At 44.8% G+C, this 27,378-nt stretch overlaps 1 long non-coding RNA gene across 1 annotated transcript; it reads right to left on the bottom strand.

Moving 5' to 3' along the window:
- Nucleotides 1–831: 831 nt before the first annotated feature.
- On the bottom strand, nt 832–26,251 carry LOC140306721 (uncharacterized). Its single transcript, XR_011915782.1, has 3 exons — nt 26,164–26,251; nt 13,720–13,789; nt 832–921 (listed from the first exon to the last, which is right to left on the bottom strand). It is a non-coding gene; the product is annotated as an uncharacterized lncRNA (long non-coding RNA).
- Between the last annotated feature and the right edge of the window lie 1,127 nt (nt 26,252–27,378).

Below are 27,378 nucleotides of genomic sequence, written 5' to 3'. Positions count from 1 at the left end.
ATCCGCTCATTTCCTGCTTATCATTTACACAAATGGCGCCGGTCCGCCTTATTAAGGCCGATAATGAGCTTTATGCCATGAGCCGAGCAGCGAGGGAACCTTAATGAAGACATTTATGAGGGTGAAAGAGGGCAGGACGGTGAGACGTGTCAAACGTTCGATTCCTCTGTAAATGAGACTTCTGTCACAGCTCAGATGCTTTTAAATCAAACCACAGCATCAGAACTCATCTCTGTTGAGGAAAAGTTGCTCAAAATGAGCTGAAAAGGAGACAGAAAGTCAACAAGCAGGTTTTATTTGGTTGTTTGCGTCACTTTTAAACTTTACGGGTAAATCTTGATGCGTTTTCCCGTTGAATCTGAGGTTTCAGACGCCGCCGTGATGCTTCTGGGAGGCGAGCAGGACTCGGGTTAGCGTCAGACGTGGAGGTCCAACGCAGTGTGAGGCGCCGCCTGAGGCAGGGCGCCGAACTCCAGGTGCAGCTGCCCGTGGCTGCGAGAGCGAGACAGACGCAGGGAAGGCAGAGCGAAGCGCTGCGTCCGGCGCCCACGAGAAAAGCGCCCACCTGCAAACAGCCGCATCAGCAAATAAGCTGCTTTCAAACTGCATTTAAGATGCTGTTTACTTTAAATTAGGCAGAAAAGTCACAACATCTGAAGCAAAGAAACCAGGAAATGGTGGAAAATTAAAAGGTTTGGAGCTTAAATACGAGTTAAAAACAGTAAAGTCCAGATTTTTAAGATGATTAAGAAGCAAAGCTGCTGTGGAGCTGAAAGACCTGATGAGGTTTCACTTAAAGATCTGAGCTTTAGCAGAAGTACCGACCCGGCTGAGACTCGGCTCTGGTGAAGATGTCGGAGCAGCCGCTCCAGTACTGAGCCGCCGTCTTCCCGTGGTTATCTCTGATGGAGGTTTTAGCATCTGATGGAGAGAAGAAGACGGTTAAAGACGAGTATTTAAGACAAAAGCTCAGAGGCCAAGAAACAAGAAAACTACTTTCAAATAGATACAGAAGATTTGGACTTTAAATCCACATCTGAGTGGAGCTCCAGTTCCAGCTGGTCCGGTCCATCTAACTGGACCGGTTTACCTGCAGAACCCAGGTACTGACTGAAGTCTGTCTGAGGCTGAGAGAACCTGCCAGACGGTCCACCTGAGTCCATCTGAGACCATCTGAGACGATCTGAGTCCACCTGAGACCACCTGAGTCCAACTGAGTCCACCTGAGTCCACCTGAGACCATCTGAGTCCACCTGAGACCATCTGAGTCCAACTGAGTCCACCTGAGTCCACCTGAGTCCATCTGAGTCCACCTGAGTCCATCTGAGTCCATCTGAGTCCACCTGAGACCATCTGAGTCCAGCTGAGTCCATCTGAGTCCATCTGAGTCCAGCTGAGTCCACCTGAGTCCACCTGAGTCCAGCTGAGACCATCTGAGTCCATCTGAGTCCATCTGAGACGACCTGAGTCCACCTGAGTCCATCTGAGTCCACCTGAGTCCATCTGAGTCCATCTGAGTCCACCTGAGTCCAGCTGAGTCCACCTGAGTCCACCTGAGTCCATCTGAGTCCATCTGAGACCACCTGAGTCCACCTGAGTCCAGCTGAGACCACCTGAGTCCATCTGAGTCCACCTGAGTCCATCTGAGACCAGCTGAGTTCACCTGAGTCCAGCTGAGTCCATCTGAGTCCAGCTGAGTCCAGCTGAGTTCACCTGAGTCCATCTGAGTCCACCTGAGTCCATCTGAGACCAGCTGAGTCCACCTGAGTCCATCTGAGTCCACCTGAGTTCACCTGAGTCCATCTGAGTCCACCTGAGTCCATCTGAGACCAGCTGAGTCCACCTGAGTCCATCTGAGTCCACCTGAGTCCATCTGAGACCAGCTGAGTTCACCTGAGTCCAGCTGAGTCCATCTGAGTCCATCTGAGTCCAGCTGAGTTCACCTGAGTCCAGCTGAGTCCAGCTGAGTCCACCTGAGTCCAGCTGAGTTCACCTGAGTCCAGCTGAGTCCATCTGAGACCATCTGAGACCATCTGAGTCCAGCTGAGTCCACCTGAGTTCACCTGAGTCCATCTGAGTCCATCTGAGACCATCTGAGTCCACCTGAGTCCAGCTGAGTCCACCTGAGTCCAGCTGAGTCCATCTGAGTCCATCTGAGTCCATCTGAGTCCAGCTGAGTTCACCTGAGTCCAGCTGAGTCCATCTGAGACCAGCTGAGTCCACCTGAGTCCAGCTGAGTCCATCTGAGACCATCTGAGTCCACCTGAGTCCATCTGAGTCCATCTGAGTCCATCTGAGACCATCTGAGTCCAGCTGAGACCATCTGAGTCCACCTGAGTCCATCTGAGTCCATCTGAGACCATCTGAGTCCATCTGAGACCATCTGAGTCCATCTGAGTCCACCTGAGTCCACCTGAGTCCAGCTGAGTCCACCTGAGTCCATCTGAGACCATCTGAGTCCATCTGAGTCCACCTGAGTCCATCTGAGTCCATCTGAGACCATCTGAGACCATCTGAGTCCACCTGAGACCATCTGAGTCCATCTGAGACCATCTGAGTCCATCTGAGACCATCTGAGTCCATCTGAGTCCACCTGAGTCCACCTGAGTCCAGCTGAGTCCACCTGAGTCCATCTGAGACCATCTGAGTCCATCTGAGTCCACCTGAGTCCATCTGAGACCATCTGAGTCCACCTGAGTCCACCTGAGTCCAGCTGAGTCCACCTGAGTCCATCTGAGTCCACCTGAGTCCACCTGAGACCAGCTGAGTCCACCTGAGTCCACCTGAATCCACCTGAGTCCATCTGAGTCCATCTGAGTCCAGCTGAGTTCACCTGAGTCCATCTGAGTCCAGCTGAGTTCACCTGAGTCCATCTGAGACCATCTGAGTCCAGCTGAGTCCACCTGAGTTCACCTGAGTCCATCTGAGTCCACCTGAGTCCATCTGAGTCCACCTGAGTCCAGCTGAGTCCACCTGAGTCCATCTGAGTCCACCTGAGACCATCTGAGTCCACCTGAGACCATCTGAGTCCAGCTGAGACCATCTGAGTCCACCTGAGTCCAGCTGAGTTCACCTGAGTCCATCTGAGTCCACCTGAGTCCATCTGAGTCCACCTGAGTCCACCTGAGTCCACCTGAGTCCATCTGAGTCCAGCTGAGTTCACCTGAGTCCATCTGAGACCATCTGAGTCCAGCTGAGTCCAGCTGAGTTCACCTGAGTCCATCTGAGTCCACCTGAGTCCACCTGAGTCCATCTGAGTCCGTCTGAGATCATCTGAGTCCACCTGAGTCCACCTGAGTCCAGCTGAGTCCACCTGAGTCCATCTGAGTCCACCTGAGACCATCTGAGTCCACCTGAGTCCAGCTGAGACCATCTGAGTCCAGCTGAGACCATCTGAGTCCACCTGAGTCCATCTGAGTCCACCTGAGTCCAGCTGAGTCCACCTGAGTCCACCTGAGTCCATCTGAGTCCAGCTGAGTTCACCTGAGTCCATCTGAGACCATCTGAGTCCAGCTGAGTCCACCTGAGTCCACCTGAGTCCATCTGAGACCATCTGAGTCCACCTGAGACCAGCTGAGTCCATCTGAGTCCATCTGAGACCACCTGAGACCATCTGAGTCCACCTGAGTCCATCTGAGACCACCTGAGTCCATCTGAGTCCACCTGAGTCCATCTGAGACCACCTGAGTCCAGCTGAGTCCACCTGAGTCCACCTGAGTCCATCTGAGTCCAGCTGAGACCATCTGAGTCCACCTGAGTCCAGCTGAGTTCACCTGAGTCCATCTGAGTCCACCTGAGTCCATCTGAGTCCACCTGAGTCCATCTGAGTCCACCTGAGTCCAGCTGAGTCCACCTGAGTCCACCTGAGTCCATCTGAGTCCAGCTGAGTTCACCTGAGTCCATCTGAGACCATCTGAGTCCACCTGAGACCAGCTGAGACCAGCTGAGTCCATCTGAGTCCATCTGAGACCACCTGAGACCATCTGAGTCCATCTGAGTCCATCTGAGTCCAGCTGAGTCCAGCTGAGTTCAGACGCTGTTTTTCAGCTGCTTTAAGGGTGATTCTGTGGTTCTAAAATCAGGATTTTATCAGAGCAGAGCGACAGGCTGAAAGGGTTTAACAGGAAGTCTGATTTTAGACCCAGTTTCTGACCAAAGAACCAGGAAAACATGAGACTGAGAGCAGCTTTACGGGGAGTTCAGCTGGATGTCACGGTTTATTCTCTGTTCCATGTCTCGTCACTTCCTGTTTTATTTTGAAAAATCACTGACCTTCTCCTCTAGTTTCAGGTACCTTTCCCTTCCTCCCGTGTCTTCCCTGATTCCCAAAGTGTTTCCACCTGTTCCCCTTGGTCCCTCAGGTGTTTAATAGTCTGTTTCCCTTGTCTTGTGCCAGTTTGTTGTCTCCTTTTGAGCTTCATTACCAGCCTCTTGTCTTGTCTCTCCTCAGATTCCTCGAGCCTGCAGCGAGCGACTCTCCTGCAGAGCATCTTGTTTTGTAATTTATTCTTGTTCCATAGCCTTAGTTTATTTATTGTAACGGTAAGTTTCATAGCTTTGTTTTTCCTCCCTTTTCAAGGAGCGATTTTTCGTTACTCTTTTTAGTCTCCTCCGTTAAAGGAGAGCTTTAAGTTAAGGTTTCTTAGAGCCTTTTATTTTATTCCGCCTCATTTCGAGAGCGAGTCTTTGCTTTAAGTGTTCATAGCATTTCTGTTTCCTCCCAGTTTGGAGAGATTTTATGTTTTGCTCCTCCTCCTCGTAGATACGGAGGAGAGCACTTAGGAGTTTTATAGCCTTTTCTTTTGTGCTGCCAGGAGATCTCCCTGCAGTCTGTGATCTGTCTTCTGTTTAGTTTATAATAAATCTGTCTTGAAACCACGACCCTGCATCTGCGTCCTGAATCCCTCTGGAACTGACACTGGATTAATATGAACTGTTTTTACTGAAAGATGGAAGTTTGGAGCATCTGAGTCCAGTTTCCCTGCATTCAAACCCTAAATAATACGGTCAGCTTCAGCTAAAGCAGTGGTGTGATCTCACTGCTCTGTTGGATGAACTCTTCCCAGAGTAACAGGAAGTAAAACCAGCGGCTCGTGTTGATGTCCCAGCTGAGGAGGCTGGAGGCTGAGCGGAGCGGCTAATGGTTACAGCTCCTCTGGTCATTACCGACACTTTAGCTCCCACCATCCCTCCGCCCACTGGCCTCAAACCCGGTTTCAGCGGCGCTCCCCAGCAGCGAGGCGCCTTCATGTCAGCCAAACACGCCCATCATGAAACTGTATCCACAGCCACCAGCTGACTTCAGACCAGGCGGGAGGCGTTTGAGTTCAACTCTGAGCAGTTTCTGTTTCTTATTTCAGGGAAAGTTAAACCCACAGCAAAGCAACGACAGTAAAGAAGGCAAAGTAATTGTTTTAAACCTCGCCATAAAGCCAGATTTGATGATCTAATGACTGCATGATCCACTCTGTACACAGCAGTGGTAAAAAGTGTGTTGGAGTTTGTCATTTCCTGGAAAACTAGAAGAGACATTGATGACTCATCATAATTACTCATTTGGCTGATCAGGCCACTGGATCCGACCAATCAGAGCGGGCCTCTGTTCTGTAAATATGTGCTTAGCTTTAAAAAGCACCGAGACTCAGAAACATGCAGCTTTTTCCTCAAAAATCCTGACTTATTAACCTGTAAAACTAAGTTAAAACTGTCATTTCTCAGGTAATCCATCAACAAGGCGACACCTGCTCAGGTTCTGTATCATCTGCTGAAAACCTGCAGCATAAACACCTGAAACACACTTTTAACTCACACCTGTGGTCCATAACAGCTACAAAGGGGGCTGTTTTCAATCAGAATTAGATTAGCAAGTATATGAGATTAATGAAGAAGAAGAGCATCAGACGGAAAACACAATTATTCTGTAAAAAGTTCATCTATAACTCTGACTCAGACTGGAGAGCAGAGCAGAGATCAAACCTGCAAACTCACCGGTTATTTCAGAACATATTTACCGGTCATGTGAACACGCTTCATCTCATTTAATCAATATTAAAGTGCATCATGAGTGCTGGACCACAACAATTCAAGCTCAAGGACGCAGAAAAGCTCAGCTGAGAGGTGATGAGAGGGTTCAGCTTTCAGCTGAGAGTCCATGAAATATTTCCAGAACACAAACAAAAGGTTTTGGATGATAACGAACACCCTGTTGGCGTAGGAGTCTCCCACGCTGGGTGGGTTCTTCTGATTGGGTGAAGCTTGGAAGATATCGGATCGGTTGCAGATCATTCCGTGTTAAAAAAAAAAAGATATTTGTGGGTTGATGCAAGTCAGGAGAGACTAAAAAATCACACAAATGCAGTGAAGTCCACAGACCAGAAGCTGGTTGTAAATCAAGTTATATTTATGTTTATATTATATATGTGAATCTTGTCCTGTTCACATGTGAATCTTGTCCTGTTCACATGTGAATCTTGTCCTTTGCACATGTGAATCTTGTCCTGTTCACATGTGAATCTTGTCCTTTGCACATGTGAATCTTGTCCTGTTCACATGTGAATCTTGTCCTGCTCACATGTGAATCTTGTCCTTTGCACATGTGAATCTTGTCCTGTTCACATGTGAATCTTGTCCTGCTCACATGTGAATCTTGTCCTTTGTACATGTGAATCTTGTCCTGTTCACATGTGAATCTTGTCCTGTTCACATGTGAATCTTGTCCTTTGCACATGTGAATCTTGTCCTGTTCACATGTGAATCTTGTCCTTTGCACATGTGAATCTTGTCCTTTGTACATGTGAATCTTGTCCTGTTCACATGTGAATCTTGTCCTGTTCACATGTGAATCTTGTCCTTTGCACATGTGAATCTTGTCCTTTGCACATGTGAATCTTGTCCTTTGCACATGTGAATCTTGTCCTTTGCACATGTGAATCTTGTCCTGCTCACATGTGAATCTTGTCCTCCTCACATGTGAATCTTGTCCTTTGTACATGTGAATCTTGTCCTGTTCACATGTGAATCTTGTCCTGTTCACATGTGAATCTTGTCCTTTGCACATGTGAATCTTGTCCTTTGTACATGTGAATCTTGTCCTGTTCACATGTGAATCTTGTCCTTTGCACATGTGAATCTTGTCCTTTGTACATGTGAATCTTGTCCTGTTCACATGTGAATCTTGTCCTGTTCACATGTGAATCTTGTCCTTTGCACATGTGAATCTTGTCCTTTGCACATGTGAATCTTGTCCTGCTCACATGTGAATCTTGTCCTTTGCACATGTGAATCTTGTCCTGCTCACATGTGAATCTTGTCCTTTGCACATGTGAATCTTGTCCTTTGTACATGTGAATCTTGTCCTGTTCACATGTGAATCTTGTCCTGTTCACATGTGAATCTTGTCCTTTGCACATGTGAATCTTGTCCTTTGCACATGTGAATCTTGTCCTGTTCACATGTGAATCTTGTCCTTTGCACATGTGAATCTTGTCCTTTGTACATGTGAATCTTGTCCTGTTCACATGTGAATCTTGTCCTGTTCACATGTGAATCTTGTCCTTTGCACATGTGAATCTTGTCCTTTGCACATGTGAATCTTGTCCTGCTCACATGTGAATCTTGTCCTCCTCACATGTGAATCTTGTCCTTTGTACATGTGAATCTTGTCCTGTTCACATGTGAATCTTGTCCTGTTCACATGTGAATCTTGTCCTTTGCACATGTGAATCTTGTCCTTTGTACATGTGAATCTTGTCCTTTGCACATGTGAATCTTGTCCTTTGTACATGTGAATCTTGTCCTGTTCACATGTGAATCTTGTCCTGTTCACATGTGAATCTTGTCCTTTGCACATGTGAATCTTGTCCTTTGCACATGTGAATCTTGTCCTGTTCACATGTGAACCTTGTCCTTTGCACATGTGAATCTTGTCCTGTTCACATGTGAATCTTGTCCTGTTCACATGTGAATCTTGTCCTGCTCACATGTGAATCTTGTCCTGTTCACATGTGAATCTTGTCCTGTTCACATGTGAATCTTGTCCTGTTCACATGTGAATCTTGTCCTTTGCACATGTGAATCTTGTCCTTTGCACATGTGAATCTTGTCCTTTGCACATGTGAATCTTGTCCTGCGTATTTGTGAATCTTGTCCTGCTCACATGTGAATCTTGTCCTGCTCACATGTGAATCTTGTCCTGTTCACATGTGAATCTTGTCCTGCTCACATGTGAATCTTGTCCTGTTCACATGTGAATCTTGTCCTTCTCACATGTGAATCTTGTCCTTTGCACATGTGAATCTTGTCCTGTTCACATGTGAATCTTGTCCTGTTCACATGTGAATCTTGTCCTGCTCACATGTGAATCTTGTCCTGCTCACATGTGAATCTTGTCCTGTTCACATGTGAATCTTGTCCTGCTCACATGTGAATCTTGTCCTGTTCACATGTGAATCTTGTCCTTCTCACATGTGAATCTTGTCCTTTGCACATGTGAATCTTGTCCTGTTCACATGTGAATCTTGTCCTGTTCACATGTGAATCTTGTCCTTTGCACATGTGAATCTTGTCCTGCTCACATGTGAATCTTGTCCTGTTCACATGTGAATCTTGTCCTGCTCACATGTGAATCTTGTCCTGCTCACATGTGAATCTTGTCCTGTTCACATGTGAATCTTGTCCTTTGCACATGTGAATCTTGTCCTGTTCACATGTGAATCTTGTCCTTCTCACATGTGAATCTTGTCCTGTTCACATGTGAATCTTGTCCTTCTCACATGTGAATCTTGTCCTTTGCACATGTGAATCTTGTCCTTCGCACATGTGAATCTTGTCCTGTTCACATGTGAATCTTGTCCTTTGCACATGTGAATCTTGTCCTTTGCACATGTGAATCTTGTCCTTTGCACATGTGAATCTTGTCCTTTGCACATGTGAATCTTGTCCTGCTCACATGTGAATCTTGTCCTGTTCACATGTGAATCTTGTCCTGTTCACATGTGAATCTTGTCCTGTTCACATGTGAATCTTGTCCTTTGCACATGTGAATCTTGTCCTTCTCACATGTGAATCTTGTCCTGTTCACATGTGAATCTTGTCCTTTGCACATGTGAATCTTGTCCTTTGCACATGTGAATCTTGTCCTTTGCACATGTGAATCTTGTCCTGTTCACATGTGAATCTTGTCCTGCTCACATGTGAATCTTGTCCTGTTCACATGTGAATCTTGTCCTTTGCACATGTGAATCTTGTCCTGTTCACATGTGAATCTTGTCCTTCTCACATGTGAATCTTGTCCTGTTCACATGTGAATCTTGTCCTTCTCACATGTGAATCTTGTCCTGTTCACATGTGAATCTTGTCCTTCTCACATGTGAATCTTGTCCTGTTCACATGTGAATCTTGTCCTTCTCACATGTGAATCTTGTCCTTCTCACATGTGAATCTTGTCCTTTGCACATGTGAATCTTGTCCTTTGCACATGTGAATCTTGTCCTTTGCACATGTGAATCTTGTCCTGCTCACATGTGAATCTTGTCCTGTTCACATGTGAATCTTGTCCTGTTCACATGTGAATCTTGTCCTGCTCACATGTGAATCTTGTCCTGTTCACATGTGAATCTTGTCCTGCTCACATGTGAATCTTGTCCTTCTCACATGTGAATCTTGTCCTGCTCACATGTGAATCTTGTCCTGTTCACATGTGAATCTTGTCCTTCTCACATGTGAATCTTGTCCTGCTCACATGTGAATCTTGTCCTGCTCACATGTGAATCTTGTCCTGCTCACATGTGAATCTTGTCCTGTTCACATGTGAATCTTCTCCTGCGTATTTGTGATTATTGAGACTAATTTAGCTCCATAACAGACTGACTCAGTTTCAGCTTCTTCTCTCGGTCAGTAATAAAAACAAACTTCTACGTTTGTTTCTTTTTTCCTAAAAAATAACAAAGTTAAAGAGCATTTCTTTAGACTCGTGTCTGTTAAATAAAGTTTAATTTTAATGAACTTTTCTGTACTTTAAAATGATTTGGCTAACAAACTGATGCAAACATGAATGAATCAACACTTTTGACCCTGTCTGAAATGGGTGACTCTAACTTGAGATGCATGGATCCTATTTAACTTTATGAATAATGCACCTCTGTGGGTGGTCTGTCTCTCCCACTCTGAGCTCTGTATCATCGTCTGTTTCCTCCCAGAAGAACCCGACAGCACAGTTTGAATTGAGGACCTTTGATTGGCAGGTCTGGCCGGCTCGTGTCCTGCTGTGTGAGTTTGTTTCTTTGTGTGCTCGGCCTCCTCCTCGGCCTCCATATGGACACATGTTTTGTGTCTGACCTGCAGAGCATATGGCTGTCTGCGGTTACCGGGGGATCAAACTGTCACGGGTCCACCGGCCCGGCGGCTGGAGGCTGGTGGCTGGGACGAGCCTCATTAGCAGCAATGTGAACTCCCCGTCGGGCTGCTCTGGGGTGGTGTAGGTGGAGGAGGTGGAGGAGGAGGTGTGTGTTTGGATGGTACTTGTCAGTCTGAACGTGGGCTCTTTTGTTGGCAGCAGCGATTTGCATCAGTGCGTTCTTCAGATCTGCGAGGCGTGCAGAGAAAGAATCCCTCGCCGGCGGATTCTCACTGTGTGAATATCAATCTGAAACCTGCATATAAAGAAGCCTCACGTGCACATCCCCTGAAAACGCACTGACAGCACGAGAAACTGTTTGCCTTCCAGAGGCGAGTGGAGCGGTCCGGCCTGCCAGAAGTGGATGTTTAAATCTCAGAACAGTCACTGCAACAAGGTGGCACCATGTGCTGTTGCATTGTGGGTAATCAGAGGTTGTTTTTTTAGCTGTTGTGAGGATCCTGTTGGTCTGTGGTGGTCTTTTACATGCAGGTACGGTCCCTGTAAGACCAGCCTGTACAGACATGCTTCATTATGAATAACTTGGCTGATGAAAACCCCACAGAGCTGAATGTTTCTGGGGGGGGGGGGGGGGGGGCAGATTCTGATCAGAATTCAGTCAATCAGCAGATCCTCGAACGATTAGTTTCAGACAAACAGAAAACACCTTCAGCCAGTTCCTCTCAGTGAGGTTTCTCCATCAGATTGAGCCATTTTAACCAACATCTAATAACCCAAATAAAACAAAAGGTAACCATGGTAACGGGTCGGTAACCTCTCTGCCTCTGGCAGGTGAAAACAACCAGCAGCTCCTGGAGTTGAATAAAAACTCTCACAGGTTTTTTTTTTACAGTAAATCTGCGGTAGAAACATCCAGATGAAGCGCATACAGACGGGTTCTCGTTGTGGTCCAACTCTGAATGTTTGTGAACCATAAATGAGCAACAGAGACCGGTAGGTTCTGTTTATTTAGCTGCTTCATTAACTATGTTCACATGGATAAATGTTTCCTGATTAAAGGCTCAGTCCTCACTGTTCACACGCTGCAAAGCATTTAATCTGAAGGAGAAGCTGAGCAGTTGGCCTGTCTGTGTTAATGATGATGAAATCCCGAAAGGTCTGTTAAAGGTTCCCAACAGGTCTGTTAAAGGTTCCCAACAGGTCTGTTAAAGGTTCCCAACAGGTCTGTTAAAGGTTCCCAACAGGTCTGTTAAAGGTTCCCAACAGGTCTGTTAAAAGGTTCCCAACAGGTCTGTTAAAGGTTCCCAACAGGTCTGTTAAAGGTTCCCAAAAGGTCTGTTAAAGGTTCCCAACAGGTCTGTTAAAAGGTTCCCAACAGGTCTGTTAAAGGTTCCCAACGGGTCTGTTAAAGGTTCCCAAAAGGTCTGTTAAAGGTTCCCAACAGGTCTGTTAAAGGTTCCCAACATGTCTGTTAAAGGTTTCCAAAAGGTCTCTTAAAGGTTCCCAACAGGTCTGTTAAAGGTTCCCAACAGGTCTGTTAAAGGTTCCCACCAGGTCTGTTAAAGGTTTCCAAACAGGTCTGTTAAAGGTTTCCAAACAGGTCTGTTAAAGGTTCCCAACAGGTCTGTTAAAGGTTCCCAAAAGGTCTGTTAAAGGTTCCCAACAGGTCTCTTAAAGGTTTCCAAAAGGTCTCTTAAAGGTTCCCAACAGGTCTGTTAAAGATTCCCAACATGTCTGTTAAAGGTTCCCAACAGGTCTCTTAAAGGTTTCCAAAAGGTCTGTTAAAGGTTCCCAAAAGGTCTGTTAAAGGTTCCCAAACAGGTCTGTTAAAGGTTCCCAACAGGTCTGTTAAAGGTTCCCAACAGGTCTGTTAAAGGTTCCCAAAAAGGTCTGTTAAAGGTTCCCAACAGGTCTGTTAAAGGTTCCCAAACAGGTCTGTTAAAGGTTCCCAACAGGTCTGTTAAAGGTTCCCAAAAGGTCTGTTAAAAGGTTCCCAACAGGTCTGTTAAAAGGTTCCCAACAGGTCTGTTAAAGGTTCCCAACAGGTCTGTTAAAGGTTCCCAAAAAGGTCTGTTAAAGGTTCCCGACAGGTCTGTTAAAGGTTCCCGACAGGCCTGTTAAAGGTTCCCGACAGGTCTGTTAAAAGGTTCCCAAAAGGTCTGTTAAAGGTTCCCAAAAGGTCTGTTAAAGGTTCCCAAAAGGTCTGTTAAAGGTTCCCAAAAGGTCTGTTAAAGGTTCCCAAAAGGTCTGTTAAAGGTTCCCAAAAGGTCTGTTAAAGGTTCCCAAAAGATCTGTTAAAGGTTTCCAAAAGGTCTGTTAAAGGTTCCCAACAGGTCTGTTAAAGGTTCCCAACAGGTCTGTTAAAAGGTTCCCAACAGGTCTGTTAAAGGTTCCCAACAGGTCTGTTAAAGGTTCCCAACAGGTCTGTTAAAGGTTCCCAACTGGTCTGTTAAAGGTTCCCAACACGTCTGTTAAAGGTTCCCAAAAGGTCTCTTAAAGGTTCCCAACAGGTCTGTTAAAGGTTCCCAACAGGTCTGTTAAAGGTTCCCAAAAGGTCTATTAAAGGGTTCCCAACAGGTCTGTTAAAGGTTCCCAACAGGTCTGTTAAAGGTTCCCAACAGGTCTGTTAAAGGTTCCCAAACAGGTCTGTTAAAGGTTCCCAACATGTCTGTTAAAGGTTCCAAACAGGTCTATTAAAGGTTCCCAAAAAGGTCTGTTAAAGGTTCCCAAAAAGATCTGTTAAAGGTTCCCAACAGGTCTGTTAAAGGTTCCCAACGGGTCTGTTAAAGGTTCCCAACAGCTCTGTTAAAGGTTCCCAACAGGTCTGTTAAAGGTTCCCAACAGGTCTGTTAAAGGTTCCCAAAAGGTCTGTTAAAGGTTCCCAAAAGGTCTGTTAAAAGGTTCCCAACAGGTCTGTTAAAAGGTTCCCAACAGGTCTGTTAAAAGGTTCCCAACAGGTCTGTTAAAGGTTCCCAAAAAGGTCTGTTAAAGGTTCCCAAAAAGGTCTGTTAAAGGTTCCCAACAGCTCTGTTAAAGGTTCCCAACAGGTCTGTTAAAGGTTCCCAACGGGTCTGTTAAAGGTTCCCAAAAAGGTCTGTTAAAGGTTCCCAAAAAGGTCTGTTAAAGGTTCCCAACAGCTCTGTTAAAGGTTCCCAACAGGTCTGTTAAAGGTTCCCAACAGCTCTGTTAAAGGTTCCCAACAGGTCTGTTAAAGGTTCCCAAACAGGTCTGTTAAAGGTTCCCAACAGCTCTGTTAAAGGTTCCCAACAGGTCTGTTAAAAGGTTTAAGCTTCAGTCTGAGAGGTGTGTTCACATGAGGTTTCACTCTGCTGCTGATCTGATGGAAAGTGTTCAGAATGACTCACTGGTGCTGATCAGGGTTCGGATGATGTCCTCGTGTCCGTGGATGGAGGCCAGATGAAGAGCCGTGTAACCCTGAAAACATCACAGCATCAGCATTCTCACACTGACGGAAACGTTGCATCTTTATATCATTTACTGTCAGCTCATAAAAATCCTTCTCAGGGTCAGAAAAACTAATAACTGTGTCAGTCTGACCAGAACCGGGCCTTTAAATTACATGTAAACCCGTCCGTCAGACTGAAACCGGAGCAGAACTGCAGATGATCAGCTGGGTTTGAATCCTCCTGCATGGAAACACTCAGCTGCTCTGTTCAGGCTCCAAAATTTCAGTAAAAACAGTTTATTGATCCAGCTGAACTCCCCGTAAAGCTGCTCTCAGTCTCATGTTTTCCTGGTTCTTTGGTCAGAAACTGGGTCTAAAATCAGACCATTAAGACTGTCGCTCTGCTCTGATAAAATCCTGATTTTATAACCACAGAATCACCGTTAAAGCAGCTGAAAGACAGCATCTGAAAAACTGTGGCCACAGAGTTTAATCTAAAACGTTTTCTTATAACCTCACTGTCACAGTTTTTATCTTAATGTTCCCGTCCAGCGGGTGGCTTCAAAGGTTCAAAGGTTAACGGTGGTGAGAAGAAAATAAGTGAATAAAACTGTCAGATATCTCCTGGCGTTATAAAGTCATATTAATGTGTCGGCACACAGATAAAGCAGCGTTTCTGCATCATCTGTCTCCCGTCTTTCCCTCCCTGCTGTCAGGAGCTTGTCGACACTCGGTGGTGTTTGAGTAAAGCTGGATTTGAGTCGTTTGTACACTTTAACACCAGAGTCCCAGCGGAGCAGCTGCTCGTCATGCGGAGCTGCTGTCAGAGACGATCAGACGCCTCCATCGCTGTCAGCCGCCCGTTTAAACCCAACTTCAGTGACAGAAAGACAGTTTGAAGTCTGCGTTCATTAAGGGGACGAGTCTGTAGTTTCCACACTAAACTCTCATCACAGATGTAAACGGGCCCTGGAGGCTGTTTGAATCGTCCTCACAGGCTGCCGTCCCTCCAGCATCTTCACCTCAGAGAGATGCAGAAAAGAAGAGCGAAAAACACTGAAAAAAAACAGAGAGACGCAGAAAAGAAGAGCGAAAAACACTGAAAAACACAGAGAGACGCAGAAAAGAAGAGCGAAAAACACTGAAAAACACAGAGACGCAGAAAAGAAGAGCGAAAAACACTGAAAAACACAGAGAGACGCAGAAATGAAGAGCGAAAAACACTGAAAAACAGAGACGCAGAAATGAAGAGCGAAAAACACTGAAAAACACAGAGAGACGCAGAAAAGAAGAGCGAAAAACACTGAAAAACACAGAGAGACGCAGAAAAGAAGAGCGAAAAACACTGAAAAACAGAGACGCAGAAATGAAGAGCGAAAAACACTGAAAAACACAGAGAGACGCAGAAAAGAAGAGCGAAAAACACTGAAAAACACAGAGAGACGCAGAAAAGAAGAGCGAAAAACACAGAGAGACGCAGAAATGAAGAGCGAAAAACACTGAAAAACACTGAAAAACACTGAGAGACGCAGAAAAGAAGAGCGAAAAACACTGAAAAACACAGAGAGACGCAGAAAAGAAGAGCGAAAAACACTGAAAAATGCTGAAAAACACAGAGAGATGCAGAAAAGAAGAGTGAAAAACACTGAAAAACACAGAGAGACGCAGAAAAGAAGAGCGAAAAACACCGAAAAACACTGAGAGAGACGCAGAAAAGAAGAGCGAAAAACACCGAAAAACACTGAGAGAGACGCAGAAAAGAAGAGCGAAAAACACCGAAAAACACTGAGAGAGACGCAGAAAAGAAGAGCGAAAAACACCGAAAAACACTGAGAGAGACGCAGAAAAGAAGAGCGAAAAACACCGAAAAACACAGAGAAATGCAGAAAAGAAGACCGAAAAACACCGAAAAACACAGAGAGATGCAGAAAAGAAGAGCGAAAAACACTGAAAAACACTGAGAGACGCAGAAAAGAAGAGCGAAAAACACTGAAAAACACAGAGAGACGCAGAAAAGAAGAGCGAAAAACACTGAAAAACACAGAGACGCAGAAAAGAGCGAAAAACACTGAAAAACCCTGAGAGACGCAGAAAAGAAGAGCGAAAAACACTGAAAAACACAGAGAGACGCAGAAAAGAAGAGCGAAAAACACTGAAAAATGCTGAAAAACACAGAGATGCAGAAAAGAAGAGTGAAAAACACTGAAAAACACAGAGAGATGCAGAAAAGAAGAGTGAAAAACACTGAAAAACACAGAGAGACGCAGAAAAGAAGAGCGAAAAACACTGAAAAACACAGAGACGCAGAAATGAAGAGCGAAAAACACTGAAAAACAGAGACGCAGAAAAGAAGAGCGAAAAACACAGAGAGACGCAGAAAAGAAGAGCGAAAAACACTGAAAAACACAGAGACGCAGAAAAGAAGAGCGAAAAACACTGAAAAACACTGAAAAACACAGAGAGACGCAGAAAAGAAGAGCGAAAAACACAGAGAGACGCAGAAATGAAGAGCGAAAAACACTGAAAAACACTGAGAGACGCAGAAAAGAAGAGCGAAAAACACTGAAAAACACTGAGAGACGCAGAAAAGAAGAGCGAAAAACACTGAAAAACACAGAGACGCAGAAATGAAGAGCGAAAAACACTGAAAAACACTGAGAGACGCAGAAATGAAGAGCGAAAAACACTGAAAAACACAGAGAGACGCAGAAAAGAAGAGCGAAAAACACTGAAAAACACAGAGAGATGCAGAAAAGAAGAGCGAAAAACACAGAGAGACGCAGAAATGAAGAGCGAAAAACACTGAAAAACACTGAGAGACGCAGAAAAGAAGAGCGAAAAACACAGAAAAACACAGAGAGACGCAGAAAAGAAGAGTGAAAAACACTGAAAAACACTGAGAGACGCAGAAAAGAAGAGCAAAAAACACTGAAAAACACTGAAAAACACAGAGAGACGCAGAAAAGAAGAGTGAAAAACACTGAAAAACACTGAGAGACGCAGAAAAGAAGAGCGAAAAACACTGAAAAACACTGAGAGACGCAGAAAAGAAGAGCGAAAAACACTGAAAAACACTGAGAGACGCAGAAATGAAGAGCGAAAAACACTGAAAAACACTGAGAGACGCAGAAATGAAGAGCGAAAAACACTGAAAAACACAGAGAGACGCAGAAAAGAAGAGCGAAAAACACTGAAAAACACAGAGACGCAGAAAAGAAGAGCGAAAAACACAGAAAAACACAGAGAGAGACGCAGAAAAGAAGAGTGAAAAACACTGAAAAATGCTGAAAAACACAGAGAGATGCAGAAAAGAAGAGTGAAAAACACTGAAAAACACAGAGAGACGCAGAAAAGAAGAGCGAAAAACACTGAAAAACGCTGAAAAACACTGGAAAACACTGAAAAAACACAGAGAGACGCAGAAAAGAAGAGCGAAAAACACTGAAAAATGCTGAAAAACACAGAGAGACGCAGAAAAGAAGAGCGAAAAACACTGAAAAACACAGAGAGACGCAGAAAAGAAGAGCGAAAAACACTGAAAAACACAGAGACGCAGAAATGAAGAGCGAAAAACACTGAAAAACAGAGACGCAGAAATGAAGAGCGAAAAACACTGAAAAACACAGAGAGACGCAGAAAAGAAGAGCGAAAAACACAGAGAGACGCAGAAAAGAAGAGCGAAAAACACTGAAAAACACAGAGAGACGCAGAAAAGAAGAGCGAAAAACACTGAAAAACACTGAAAAACACAGAGAGACGCAGAAAAGAAGAGCGAAAAACACAGAGAGACGCAGAAAAGAAGAGCGAAAAACACTGAAAAACACTGAGAGACGCAGAAAAGAAGAGCGAAAAACACAGAAAAACACTGAGAGACGCAGAAATGAAGAGCGAAAAACACTGAAAAACACAGAGAGACGCAGAAAAGAAGAGCGAAAAACACTGAAAAACACTGAGAGACGCAGAAATGAAGAGCGAAAAACACTGAAAAACACAGAGAGACGCAGAAAAGAAGAGCGAAAAACACAGAGAGACGCAGAAATGAAGAGCGAAAAACACAGAAAAACACAGAGAGACGCAGAAAAGAAGAGTGAAAAACACTGAGAGACGCAGAAAAGAAGAGCAAAAAACACTGAAAAACACTGAAAAACACAGAGAGACGCAGAAAAGAAGAGTGAAAAACACTGAAAAACACTGAGAGACGCAGAAAAGAAGAGCGAAAAACACTGAAAAACACTGAGAGACGCAGAAAAGAAGAGCGAAAAACACTGAAAAACACTGAGAGACGCAGAAAAGAAGAGCGAAAAACACTGAAAAACACTGAGAGACGCAGAAATGAAGAGCGAAAAACACTGAAAAACACTGAGAGACGCAGAAATGAAGAGCGAAAAACACTGAAAAACACAGAGAGACGCAGAAAAGAAGAGCGAAAAACACTGAAAAACACAGAGACGCAGAAAAGAAGAGCGAAAAACACAGAGAGACGCAGAAATGAAGAGCGAAAAACACTGAAAAACACTGAGAGACGCAGAAAAGAAGAGCGAAAAACACAGAAAAACACAGAGAGACGCAGAAAAGAAGAGTGAAAAACACTGAAAAACACTGAGAGACGCAGAAAAGAAGAGCGAAAAACACTGAAAAACACAGAGACGCAGAAAAGAGCGAAAAACACTGAAAAACCCTGAGAGACGCAGAAAAGAAGAGCGAAAAACACTGAAAAACACAGAGAGACGCAGAAAAGAAGAGCGAAAAACACTGAAAAATGCTGAAAAACACAGAGATGCAGAAAAGAAGAGTGAAAAACACTGAAAAACACAGAGAGACGCAGAAAAGAAGAGCGAAAAACACTGAAAAACACAGAGAGACACAGAAAAGAAGAGCGAAAAACACTGAAAAACACAGAGAGACGCAGAAAAGAAGAGCGAAAAACACTGAAAAACACAGAGAGAGACGCAGAAAAGAAGAGTGAAAAACACTGAAAAATGCTGAAAAACACAGAGAGATGCAGAAAAGAAGAGTGAAAAACACTGAAAAACACAGAGAGACGCAGAAAAGAAGAGCGAAAAACACTGAAAAACACTGAAAAACACAGAGAGACGCAGAAAAGAAGAGCGAAAAACACTGAAAAACACTGAAAAACACAGAGAGACGCAGAAAAGAAGAGCAAAAAACACTGAAAAACACTGAAAAACACTGAAAAACACAGAGAGACGCAGAAAAGAAGAGCGAAAAACACAGAAAAACACAGAGAGACGCAGAAAAGAAGAGCAAAAAACACTGAAAAACACAGAGAGACGCAGAAAAGAAGAGCAAAAAACACTGAAAAACACTGAAAAACACAGAGAGACGCAGAAAAGAAGAGCGAAAAACACTGAAAAACACTGAAAAACACAGAGAGACGCAGAAAAGAAGAGCGAAAAACACTGAAAAACACTGAAAAACACAGAGAGACGCAGAAAAGAAGAGCGAAAAACACTGAAAAACACTGAAAAACACAGAGAGACGCAGAAAAGAAGAGCGAAAAACACAGAGAGACGCAGAAAAGAAGAGCGATTCGCTGCAACTCTGTGACCAGATCAGAGGTTTTTTTTTTTTTTTTTTCCTAAACACTGAAAAACGGTGAAGGAAAGGAGCTGCAGCCAGGAAATGACGTTTCACTGAAAATAAGTGAAGCAGAATCAGCATTTATGCTTTAATTTGTCCTAAAAAGGAGGAGCTGCAGCCCCTCAGCCTGAGAAACCTGCTCCTGGGGGCCTCTTTCACTGCTGAGTAGATGTAAAACGTGACTTACCCCCTTCCCAGAGCAGCATGGGGGGGGCAGGGAGAAGCAGAGTTACACTCAGGACGCTGCAGAGGAAACTGAAATGTTTCTGGAGTTCATAAAGTCACTTACATGCTGAGGTGGATGAGTGAAGAAAGAGAGAAACAAAGAGAATAAAGTTTGATTAAAGTCACATCAAAAGGAAACTTTTAACATCATTAAATTAATTCTTTTAGACTCTGAACGTCCAGCAGCTTCATTCAGGATTAAATCTAAATATGTTCATTATTGTCACTCATCTTTACTGGACCTTATCTGGCCATTTTGCTGGTTCCCAGCTCTAATATTTTAGCTGTTTAACTCGTTTCTCGTCCTTTTTTACAGTTGTTTTAGGTTTTTAGAGCCTTTAATTGCCCCTTCGGGCACAAATAAAGTTTTTCTAATTGAATTGGATTGAATTTACGGGCTTCAGGACTCAGCTGTGAAAGTCCAGATGTTCAGTAAATGTTCCCCAGAAACAGCTGCAGATGGATCTGATGGAAGTTTATCTCAGAATATTACTTAAAAATAAAGATAAACAGGTAAATATAGAGCTGCTCGACCTGCTGTCCTCATATTTATGAATCACAGTTAGAACGACTGGAGGAAACTGATGGAGAGACGCTATAAAAGCTGCAGCTGCAAGGCATTGTGGGTCAGAGCAAAACAAGCTGCTGGACCGGACTCCAGATGAGTAACAAGGAAGCAGGAAGTGAAGCAAAAAGCTCTAAAGGAAGAGCTGAAAGCTGTTGATCTGAGGGAGAAAAACCTCTAAAGGAAGAGCTGAAAGCTGTTGATCTGAGGGAGAAAAAGCTCTAAAGGAAGAGCTGAAAGCTGTTGATCTGAGGGAGAAAAAGCTCTAAAGGAAGAGCTGAAAGCTGTTGATCTGAGGGAGAAAAAGCTCTAAAGGAAGAGCTGAAAGCTGTTGATCTGAGGGAGAAAAAGCTCTAAAAGAAAAGCTGAAAGCTGTTGATCTGAGGGAGAAAAAGCTCTAAAGGAAGAGCTGAAAGCTGTTGATCTGAGGGAGAAAAAGCTCTAAAGGAAGAGCTGAAAGCTGTTGATCTGAGGGAGAAAAAGCTCTAAAAGAAAAGCTGAAAGCTGTTGATCTGAGGGAGAAAAAGCTCTAAAAGAAAAGCTGAAAGCTGTTGATCTGAGGGAGAAAAAGCTCTAAAGGAAGAGCTGAAGCTACTTGGTAAAATGGAAAAGCTCATTTGAATCATTTATATAGGTTCTTTAAATAAAGACCTGATGGATTGTTGTCTCTTTTGTTTTTTACAGGTGTTTTTGTTTCTATTTTTGTTCTGTTTCCTCTTCTTTCCTCTTCTTCTTTCCTCTTATGGTCCGGTTCAGTTCTATTACATGTTATATATTATAAACAGAAATAAATAAATGGGCATCAAGGGGAGCTTTACATTTCTAAAACTTCCCTTGGCAAAGCAAATCTGTTTGGCATCAAAAGTATTCAGATTACAATTCTGCTGCCATAAAGCTGAACAGGACAAGGGGAAAAATAAAAATAAATAAAGACCTGAAGGTTTTCTGGGTTATTTTCATTCTATCTGACGTTTGACCAACAAACCTCCTAATTTATGATCACTCTTATTGTGTGGAAACACCATTCCTCCATAGATGTACTGCAGGAGAGACTGTACCAAGATGGCCGCCGCGTAGGCCACGCCCCTCCAGGCCTGGACAGGTCACCACAGATATGACATCATCACGGAGACAAACAGCCATCAGCTGGGTGTCAATCGAAACCGGTACCGATACCTTCACTTCAGTACCGGTTCCTGAGCGATACTTTTTTCGATTCCAATTTTATAATTTTATATTATCAATTCTAACAAAAAGGAAATTACATGAGACATTTTATTTCTCAGTATTTTCCAAATCAAGCAGTTTTCTTCCAGAAAAAATGAACAATAAATCATTTCCAGAGCAAAACGGTTCCCACAGAACACCAGAACCATTTGGACTCTGGTTTTTGGGCTAAATCTGGTCCGTCATCATCCTGGTTTAGTCCAGAAATAGTAGCTTTTCATCTTTCATTTTTAACCACATGCAGACGTTGTTTGGAGTCTTTTCAGCTCATTTTTGCTGGATGGGCTGCAGACAGGTGGCAGGTTGGTGTCTAACTCCATCCTAAACACTGAGGACTCTTCTCACCCAGCAGTTTTCCCTCAGACACATCAACATGTCTGCTTTCTGCAGGATTAAGCTGCAGTAACACTGACATTTACCTTTAAAATGCCGTCCTCGGTGCCCTCAGATGGAGTCCAGTGAGCGGGATGAAAACCGCACCAATTACCCTCAAGATGGAACCATTTTGGACAGAAAACTAAAGCTTCACAGGCTTTACCAACTCACCAGGATAAGGAAGTCTGGCGAAAGAGAAAACTAACCTGCTGAGTATATAAAATATGCGTCTTAGTGCCTTTGAGTGGTGCCGCTCGGCTCTGTGGCCACAGGCTGAAGGATGGCTGCAGTCCGACCTTCTTCCAGTCAAACAGGAGCAACTTTCCGCTCTTTAACAGCTTGTGTGCAGGTGAAATAACTCATTAAATCAGCCTTTTGGCGCGTGTTGCATCGCGCGCTGTTGGCACCAGTCTTGGTGAAATGGAGCCGCGCTGCGGACCTCTTTATTTAACCGGTTGGACGCAGGTGAAGCCGTCTGTAACCACATGTTCCCGCAGCAAACTGTAGCGTTAACACAGCCAATCAGAGGGCAGCGTGAGCAGTTGTTGATCACGTGATTCATCTCTGGGGACCGGAACTTGGCACCGAAAGACGAGGCATGTCGGTCTGTGCCTTAAAAGAACCGCAGTTCGGTGCCCAGCCTGCTCCTGGGACCAGTTATAATATATATATAATTAGTTATAATTATATATTATATATATAATTAATAACATGCGTGTTATTGGACGGAAGCCGCAGAGAAGCCGCACATAAACGAGCTTCTTCATCTGTCACAGCCTCAGGTTCATGGTGACAGGGACCCCGTGTCCCTCCGGTCCAAACTCAGCTGTTTCACCTCAACCTTTGACCTCTTCCTGCTGAAACCCTCTGATTTAAACCCCCCCAGCTGCACTCTTCTTCCTCTAAGAAAGCGCTCCTGGAGTTAAAAATGGAGGAAAATCCAGAGGCTCGTGAAGCGTTAAGTGAAAGCTGAGCTGTTTTTCTCCTCTTAATGCGGTTCTATGGATTATTGATTTTTGATTTGCTGGCTGCTTCAGCTCAGGCTCTTTTTATCAGAGCCATTACCTCCGTAACGATCAGAGACAAAAAGTTAATTATGTAATTATGGAGCCAATAAGTGACTTGTCTGCTTTGCTTTGCTCCGCTGAGGTTTAAACATTATCTCCTGCCAGCACATCAGCAGCAGATTAACACTCACAGGCTAAATTGAATTCTCAGACTCTGGGCTGTCTGGGAAGCCATTAAGTAATCACAACATTGGCCCCGTCCAATCAATCCATCGTGCACTGCTGTGCTGCGTTTCATGGACTGTGAAAGAAAGAAAGCGCTTCAGTTCAACTGTGAATAATCTGCTTTTACAGACAGAAACGGTTCGTTTTCTGACGTTTTACTGTAAACTGGAGAGAAGTCACAGGTTAAAAATCACCAGTGACAGGGTCAGAGGTCAAGTTTCTGTCAAGTTTCTGATCCAAAACCCTGCAGCCAGAGTTCTGCTGAGATCTAACAGCAGAGATCATGTTTCTCCAGTTTTAGCTTCTCTTCATTGGCTTCCTGTTAGATTCAGAATAGAATCTAAGATTCTTCTCCTCACATATAAAGCTCTTAATGACCGAGCTCCATCACATCTTAAAGATCTCACAGTTGGATATTTCCCCAACAGAGCACTTTGCTCTCAGGCTGCAGGTTTCCTTGTGGTTCCCAGAGTTTCTAAAAGCAGAATGGGAGGCAGAGCCTTCAGTTATCAGGCCCCTAAAAGCAGAATGGGAGGCAGAGCCTTCAGTTATCAGGCCCCTAAAAGCAGAATGGGAGGCAGAGCCTTCAGTTATCAGGCCCCTAAAAGCAGAACGGGAGGCAGAGCCTTCAGTTATCAGGCCCCTAAAAGCAGAATGGGAGGCAGAGCCTTCAGTTATCAGGCCCCTAAAAGCAGAATGGGAGGCAGAGCCTTCAGTTATCAGGCCCCTAAAAGCAGAATGGGAGGCAGAGCCTTCAGTTATCAGGCCCCTAAAAGCAGAATGGGAGGCAGAGCCTTCAGTTATCAGGCCCCTAAAAGCAGAATGGGAGGCAGAGCCTTCAGTTATCAGGCCCCTAAAAGCAGAATGTGAGGCAGAGCCTTCAGTTATCAGGCCCCTAAAAGCAGAATGGGAGGCAGAGCCTTCAGTTATCAGGCCCCTAAAAGCAGAATGGGAGGCAGAGCCTTCAGTTATCAGGCCCCTAAAAGCAGAATGGGAGGCAGAGCCTTTAGTTATCAGGCCCCTAAAGCAGAATGGGAGGCAGAGCCTTCAGTTATCAGGCCCCTAAAAGCAGAATGGGAGGCAGAGCCTTCAGTTATCAGGCCCCTAAAAGCAGAATGGGAGGCAGAGCCTTCAGTTATCAGGCCCCTAAAAGCAGAATGGGAGGCAGAGCCTTCAGTTATCAGGCCCCTAAAAGCAGAATGGGAGGCAGAGCCTTCAGTTATCAGGCCCCTCTCTGTGGAACCAGCTGCCAGTTTGGCTTCAGGAAGCAGACACCCTCTCTACCTTTAAGATCAGGCTGAAACTTTCCTTTCTGATAAAGCTTATAGTTAGGGACGGCTCAGGTGAGCCTGAAACATCCCATAGTTCTGCTGCTATAGGCCCAGCCTGCTGGGTGAGCTCCCATGATGCACCTCTCCTCATCCTGTCCTCCTCACAGGATGATGTCTAAAAAAGATGGCTGCCCTTCCTGTCTTGCTCTGCTGGATGTTTCATCTTGTTAAAAGATCCTGATCAACTAAAACTGAGTGTATATGTGTCTGAAAAGGTTTGATGAAAGCTGAAAGTTTGATCAAGTCGTACAGAAAATGGATGGATAAATTTAACTGAATTAGTCACCTTAAGACGGATCTCTTTTGGTTCACTTGTTTTAATTTAATGAAGAATTTAAAAAGTAGAATTTTCCGTAGCGTTCAGCTGTGAAACAGAACTTTTCTTAATAAAAAAGGCATTAATCTCCATGTTTTTATGAGCTGTTTTTAGAGTTTTTTCTATGTTAAATCTTTTATTTTCAGTTTTCTTGCCATTTTACCTGCTTTGTTGCTGCTTTTTGTCCCTTTGGGGCACCGTACTGACAGAAGTGGAAGAACCCACTTCCTGCTGGGCCGTGCATGTGTGCATGTGATTGGACTCTCAGCAGGTCAGCAGCGCTCTGTTAATGCTGCAGGCAGCTAATTGGAGGGGAAAGGCCTCGCGGGGGGTCACTGTGCATCACCTCAGGGTTAAAGGGGAGCTCTAAGGATATAATTGGATGAATAATCAAAAAGCCCCGACAGACTTTAGAGGATGTGAGCGCTGCGCTGAGGCGTCGGCTGATGATGTAAGAGGAAGCTCAGGCGTTCGTTTCTGTGGTTCAAGCTGAACTTTTTCCTCTCGGAGCTCTGCTTGTTGCTCTTCCTGCTCGTCTTAGCCTAAGATGAGCCTAAAGTGAGCCTAAGGTGAGCCTAGGGTGAGCCTAAGATGAGCCTAAGGTGAGCCTAGGGTGAGCCTAAGATGAGCCTAAGATGAGCCTAAGGTGAGCCTAAGATGAGCCTAAGGTGAGCCTAAGGTGAGCCCAAGATGAGCCTAAGGTGAGCCTAAGATGAGCCTAAGGTGAGCCTAAGATGAGCCTAAGATGAGCCTAAGATGAACCTAAGATGAGCCTAAGGTGAGCCTAAGATGAGTCTAAGGTGAGCCTAAGGTGAGCCTAAGATGAGCCTAAGATGAGCCTAAGATGAGCCTAAGGTGAGCCTAAGATGAGCCTAAGATGAGCCTAAGATGAGCCTAAGGTGAGCCTAAGATGAGCCTAAGGTGAGCCTAAGGTGAGCCTAAGATGAGCCTAAGATGAACCTAAGATGAGCCTAAGGTGAGCCTAAGATGAGTCTAAGGTGAGCCTAAGGTGAGCCTAAGATGAGCCTAAGATGAGCCTAAGATGAGCCTAAGGTGAGCCTAAGATGAGCCTAAGGTGAGCCTAAGATGAGCCTAAGGTGAGCCTAAGGTGAGCCTAAGATGAGCCTAAGATGAACCTAAGATGAGCCTAAGGTGAGCCTAAGATGAGTCTAAGGTGAGCCTAAGGTGAGCCTAAGATGAGCCTAAGATGAGCCTAAGATGAGCCTAAGGTGAGCCTAAGATGAGCCTAAGATGAGCCTAAGATGAGCCTAAGATGAGCCTAAGATGAGCCTAAGGTGAGCCTAAGGTGAGCCTAAGGTGAGCCTAAGATGAGCCTAAGGTGAGCCTAAGGTGAGCCTAATGTACAGGTAGGCATGTAGGGTCTTGCCTAAGGACCCCTACTGGAGGTAATACCTTTCATGCAGGGGATTTGAACCACATGGAAGGTGTAAATCACACCACTACACAGGTAGGTGGATGTTTGGTGCGTTTGCGTTTAAAGTGCACGTGAGGTGCTCATCCTCAGCCTCACCGATCTGACGTTGACGTCGGCCCCGGAGCGGAGCAGCATGTCCACGGCCTCCCGGCGGCCCTGCTTGGCTGCCCAGTGAAGCGCCGTCTGAAAACACACAAAAAGAGGTGAGAACACATAGCTGCAGCCTGCTGGCGCTGCTGTGGGATCAATAACACGATCGGAGGTCATTCTCATGATAAACACCACAGGAACTAAACAGCAGGTCATGTGACACAGATCTTTAGGGCGTTTTCTCCTCAGTCTATCGGCTGACTGCAGGTTTAAGCTAACACGCCCTCGCTCCGCTTTCCTCGTTAGCGCTTTAGCATCATTCTTAGCATCATGCTCCTTCTGAGCTGCATAAGACTGAAAGAGTCTCTTTCCTCAGAGTAATAAAGTTTAAAGAGTCCCACCCACCCTCCTCAGCAGCGGCGCCCCCTGCTGAGGAGCCGAGTGTCGGTTTCACAGCTCTCAGAGGGATTATTTTTACAAAAACGCGACTTAAAGCTGCAGTTTTTGTTCGGTACTTAATGAAAGAATAAAAACCTCGCTTTTTATTTCAGCTGAAGTCCATCGAATGAAAGTTTTTGAATTCAGATTTCAGACGACTCGCCGTCATTTAAAGTGTGAATAAGGAATAAAACGAGGAGTTTGCTGTCAGAAGGCTTCAGACTCAGCCTTTAACTGATCTTCTGTGTGAAATATTCTGGAGCTGCTGCCTTGTTTCAGACACAGAGGCAGAAACGCGGCTCATTTGAATAAAATCCTGCTTTGAAGTGAATTCACAGTTAATTAGTTTAAACAGATTTGGCTTGGAGCTGCAGACAGACACACAAACTGCTCTGCAGCAATGCAAGCTTTAATTCAGCCCAGTGGGACTTAATTCCCTGCTAAAGAGACACATTCAAGGACGGTTATCCCATCGCCATTGTGTTGAATTAAAGCGCGTCACTAATCGTGTTTGCTAATGTGCTCTCATCGGTCTGTGTGAAGGACACAAGGACTTCATCCAGAGCCACAGACGGACACTTTCACCGCCGCCTGATCCAGACTCTGATCACATGACCTGGACTCTGATCACATGACCTGGACTCTGATCACATGATCCAGACTCTGATCACATGACCTGGACTCTGGTCACATGACCTGGACTCTGATCACATGACCTGGTCTCTGATCACATGACCTGGTCTCTGATCACATGACCTGGTCTCTGATCACATGACCTGGACT

The sequence above is a fragment of the Leuresthes tenuis genome, unplaced genomic scaffold (genome assembly GCF_036924035.1).
Source record: "Leuresthes tenuis unplaced genomic scaffold, fLeuTen1.0.hap1 SCAF_5, whole genome shotgun sequence".
Classification (NCBI taxonomy): Eukaryota; Metazoa; Chordata; class Actinopteri; order Atheriniformes; family Atherinopsidae; genus Leuresthes; species Leuresthes tenuis.
The sequence above is the reverse complement of the archived record's forward strand: the minus strand, read 5'-3'. Positions and strand labels throughout refer to the sequence as shown.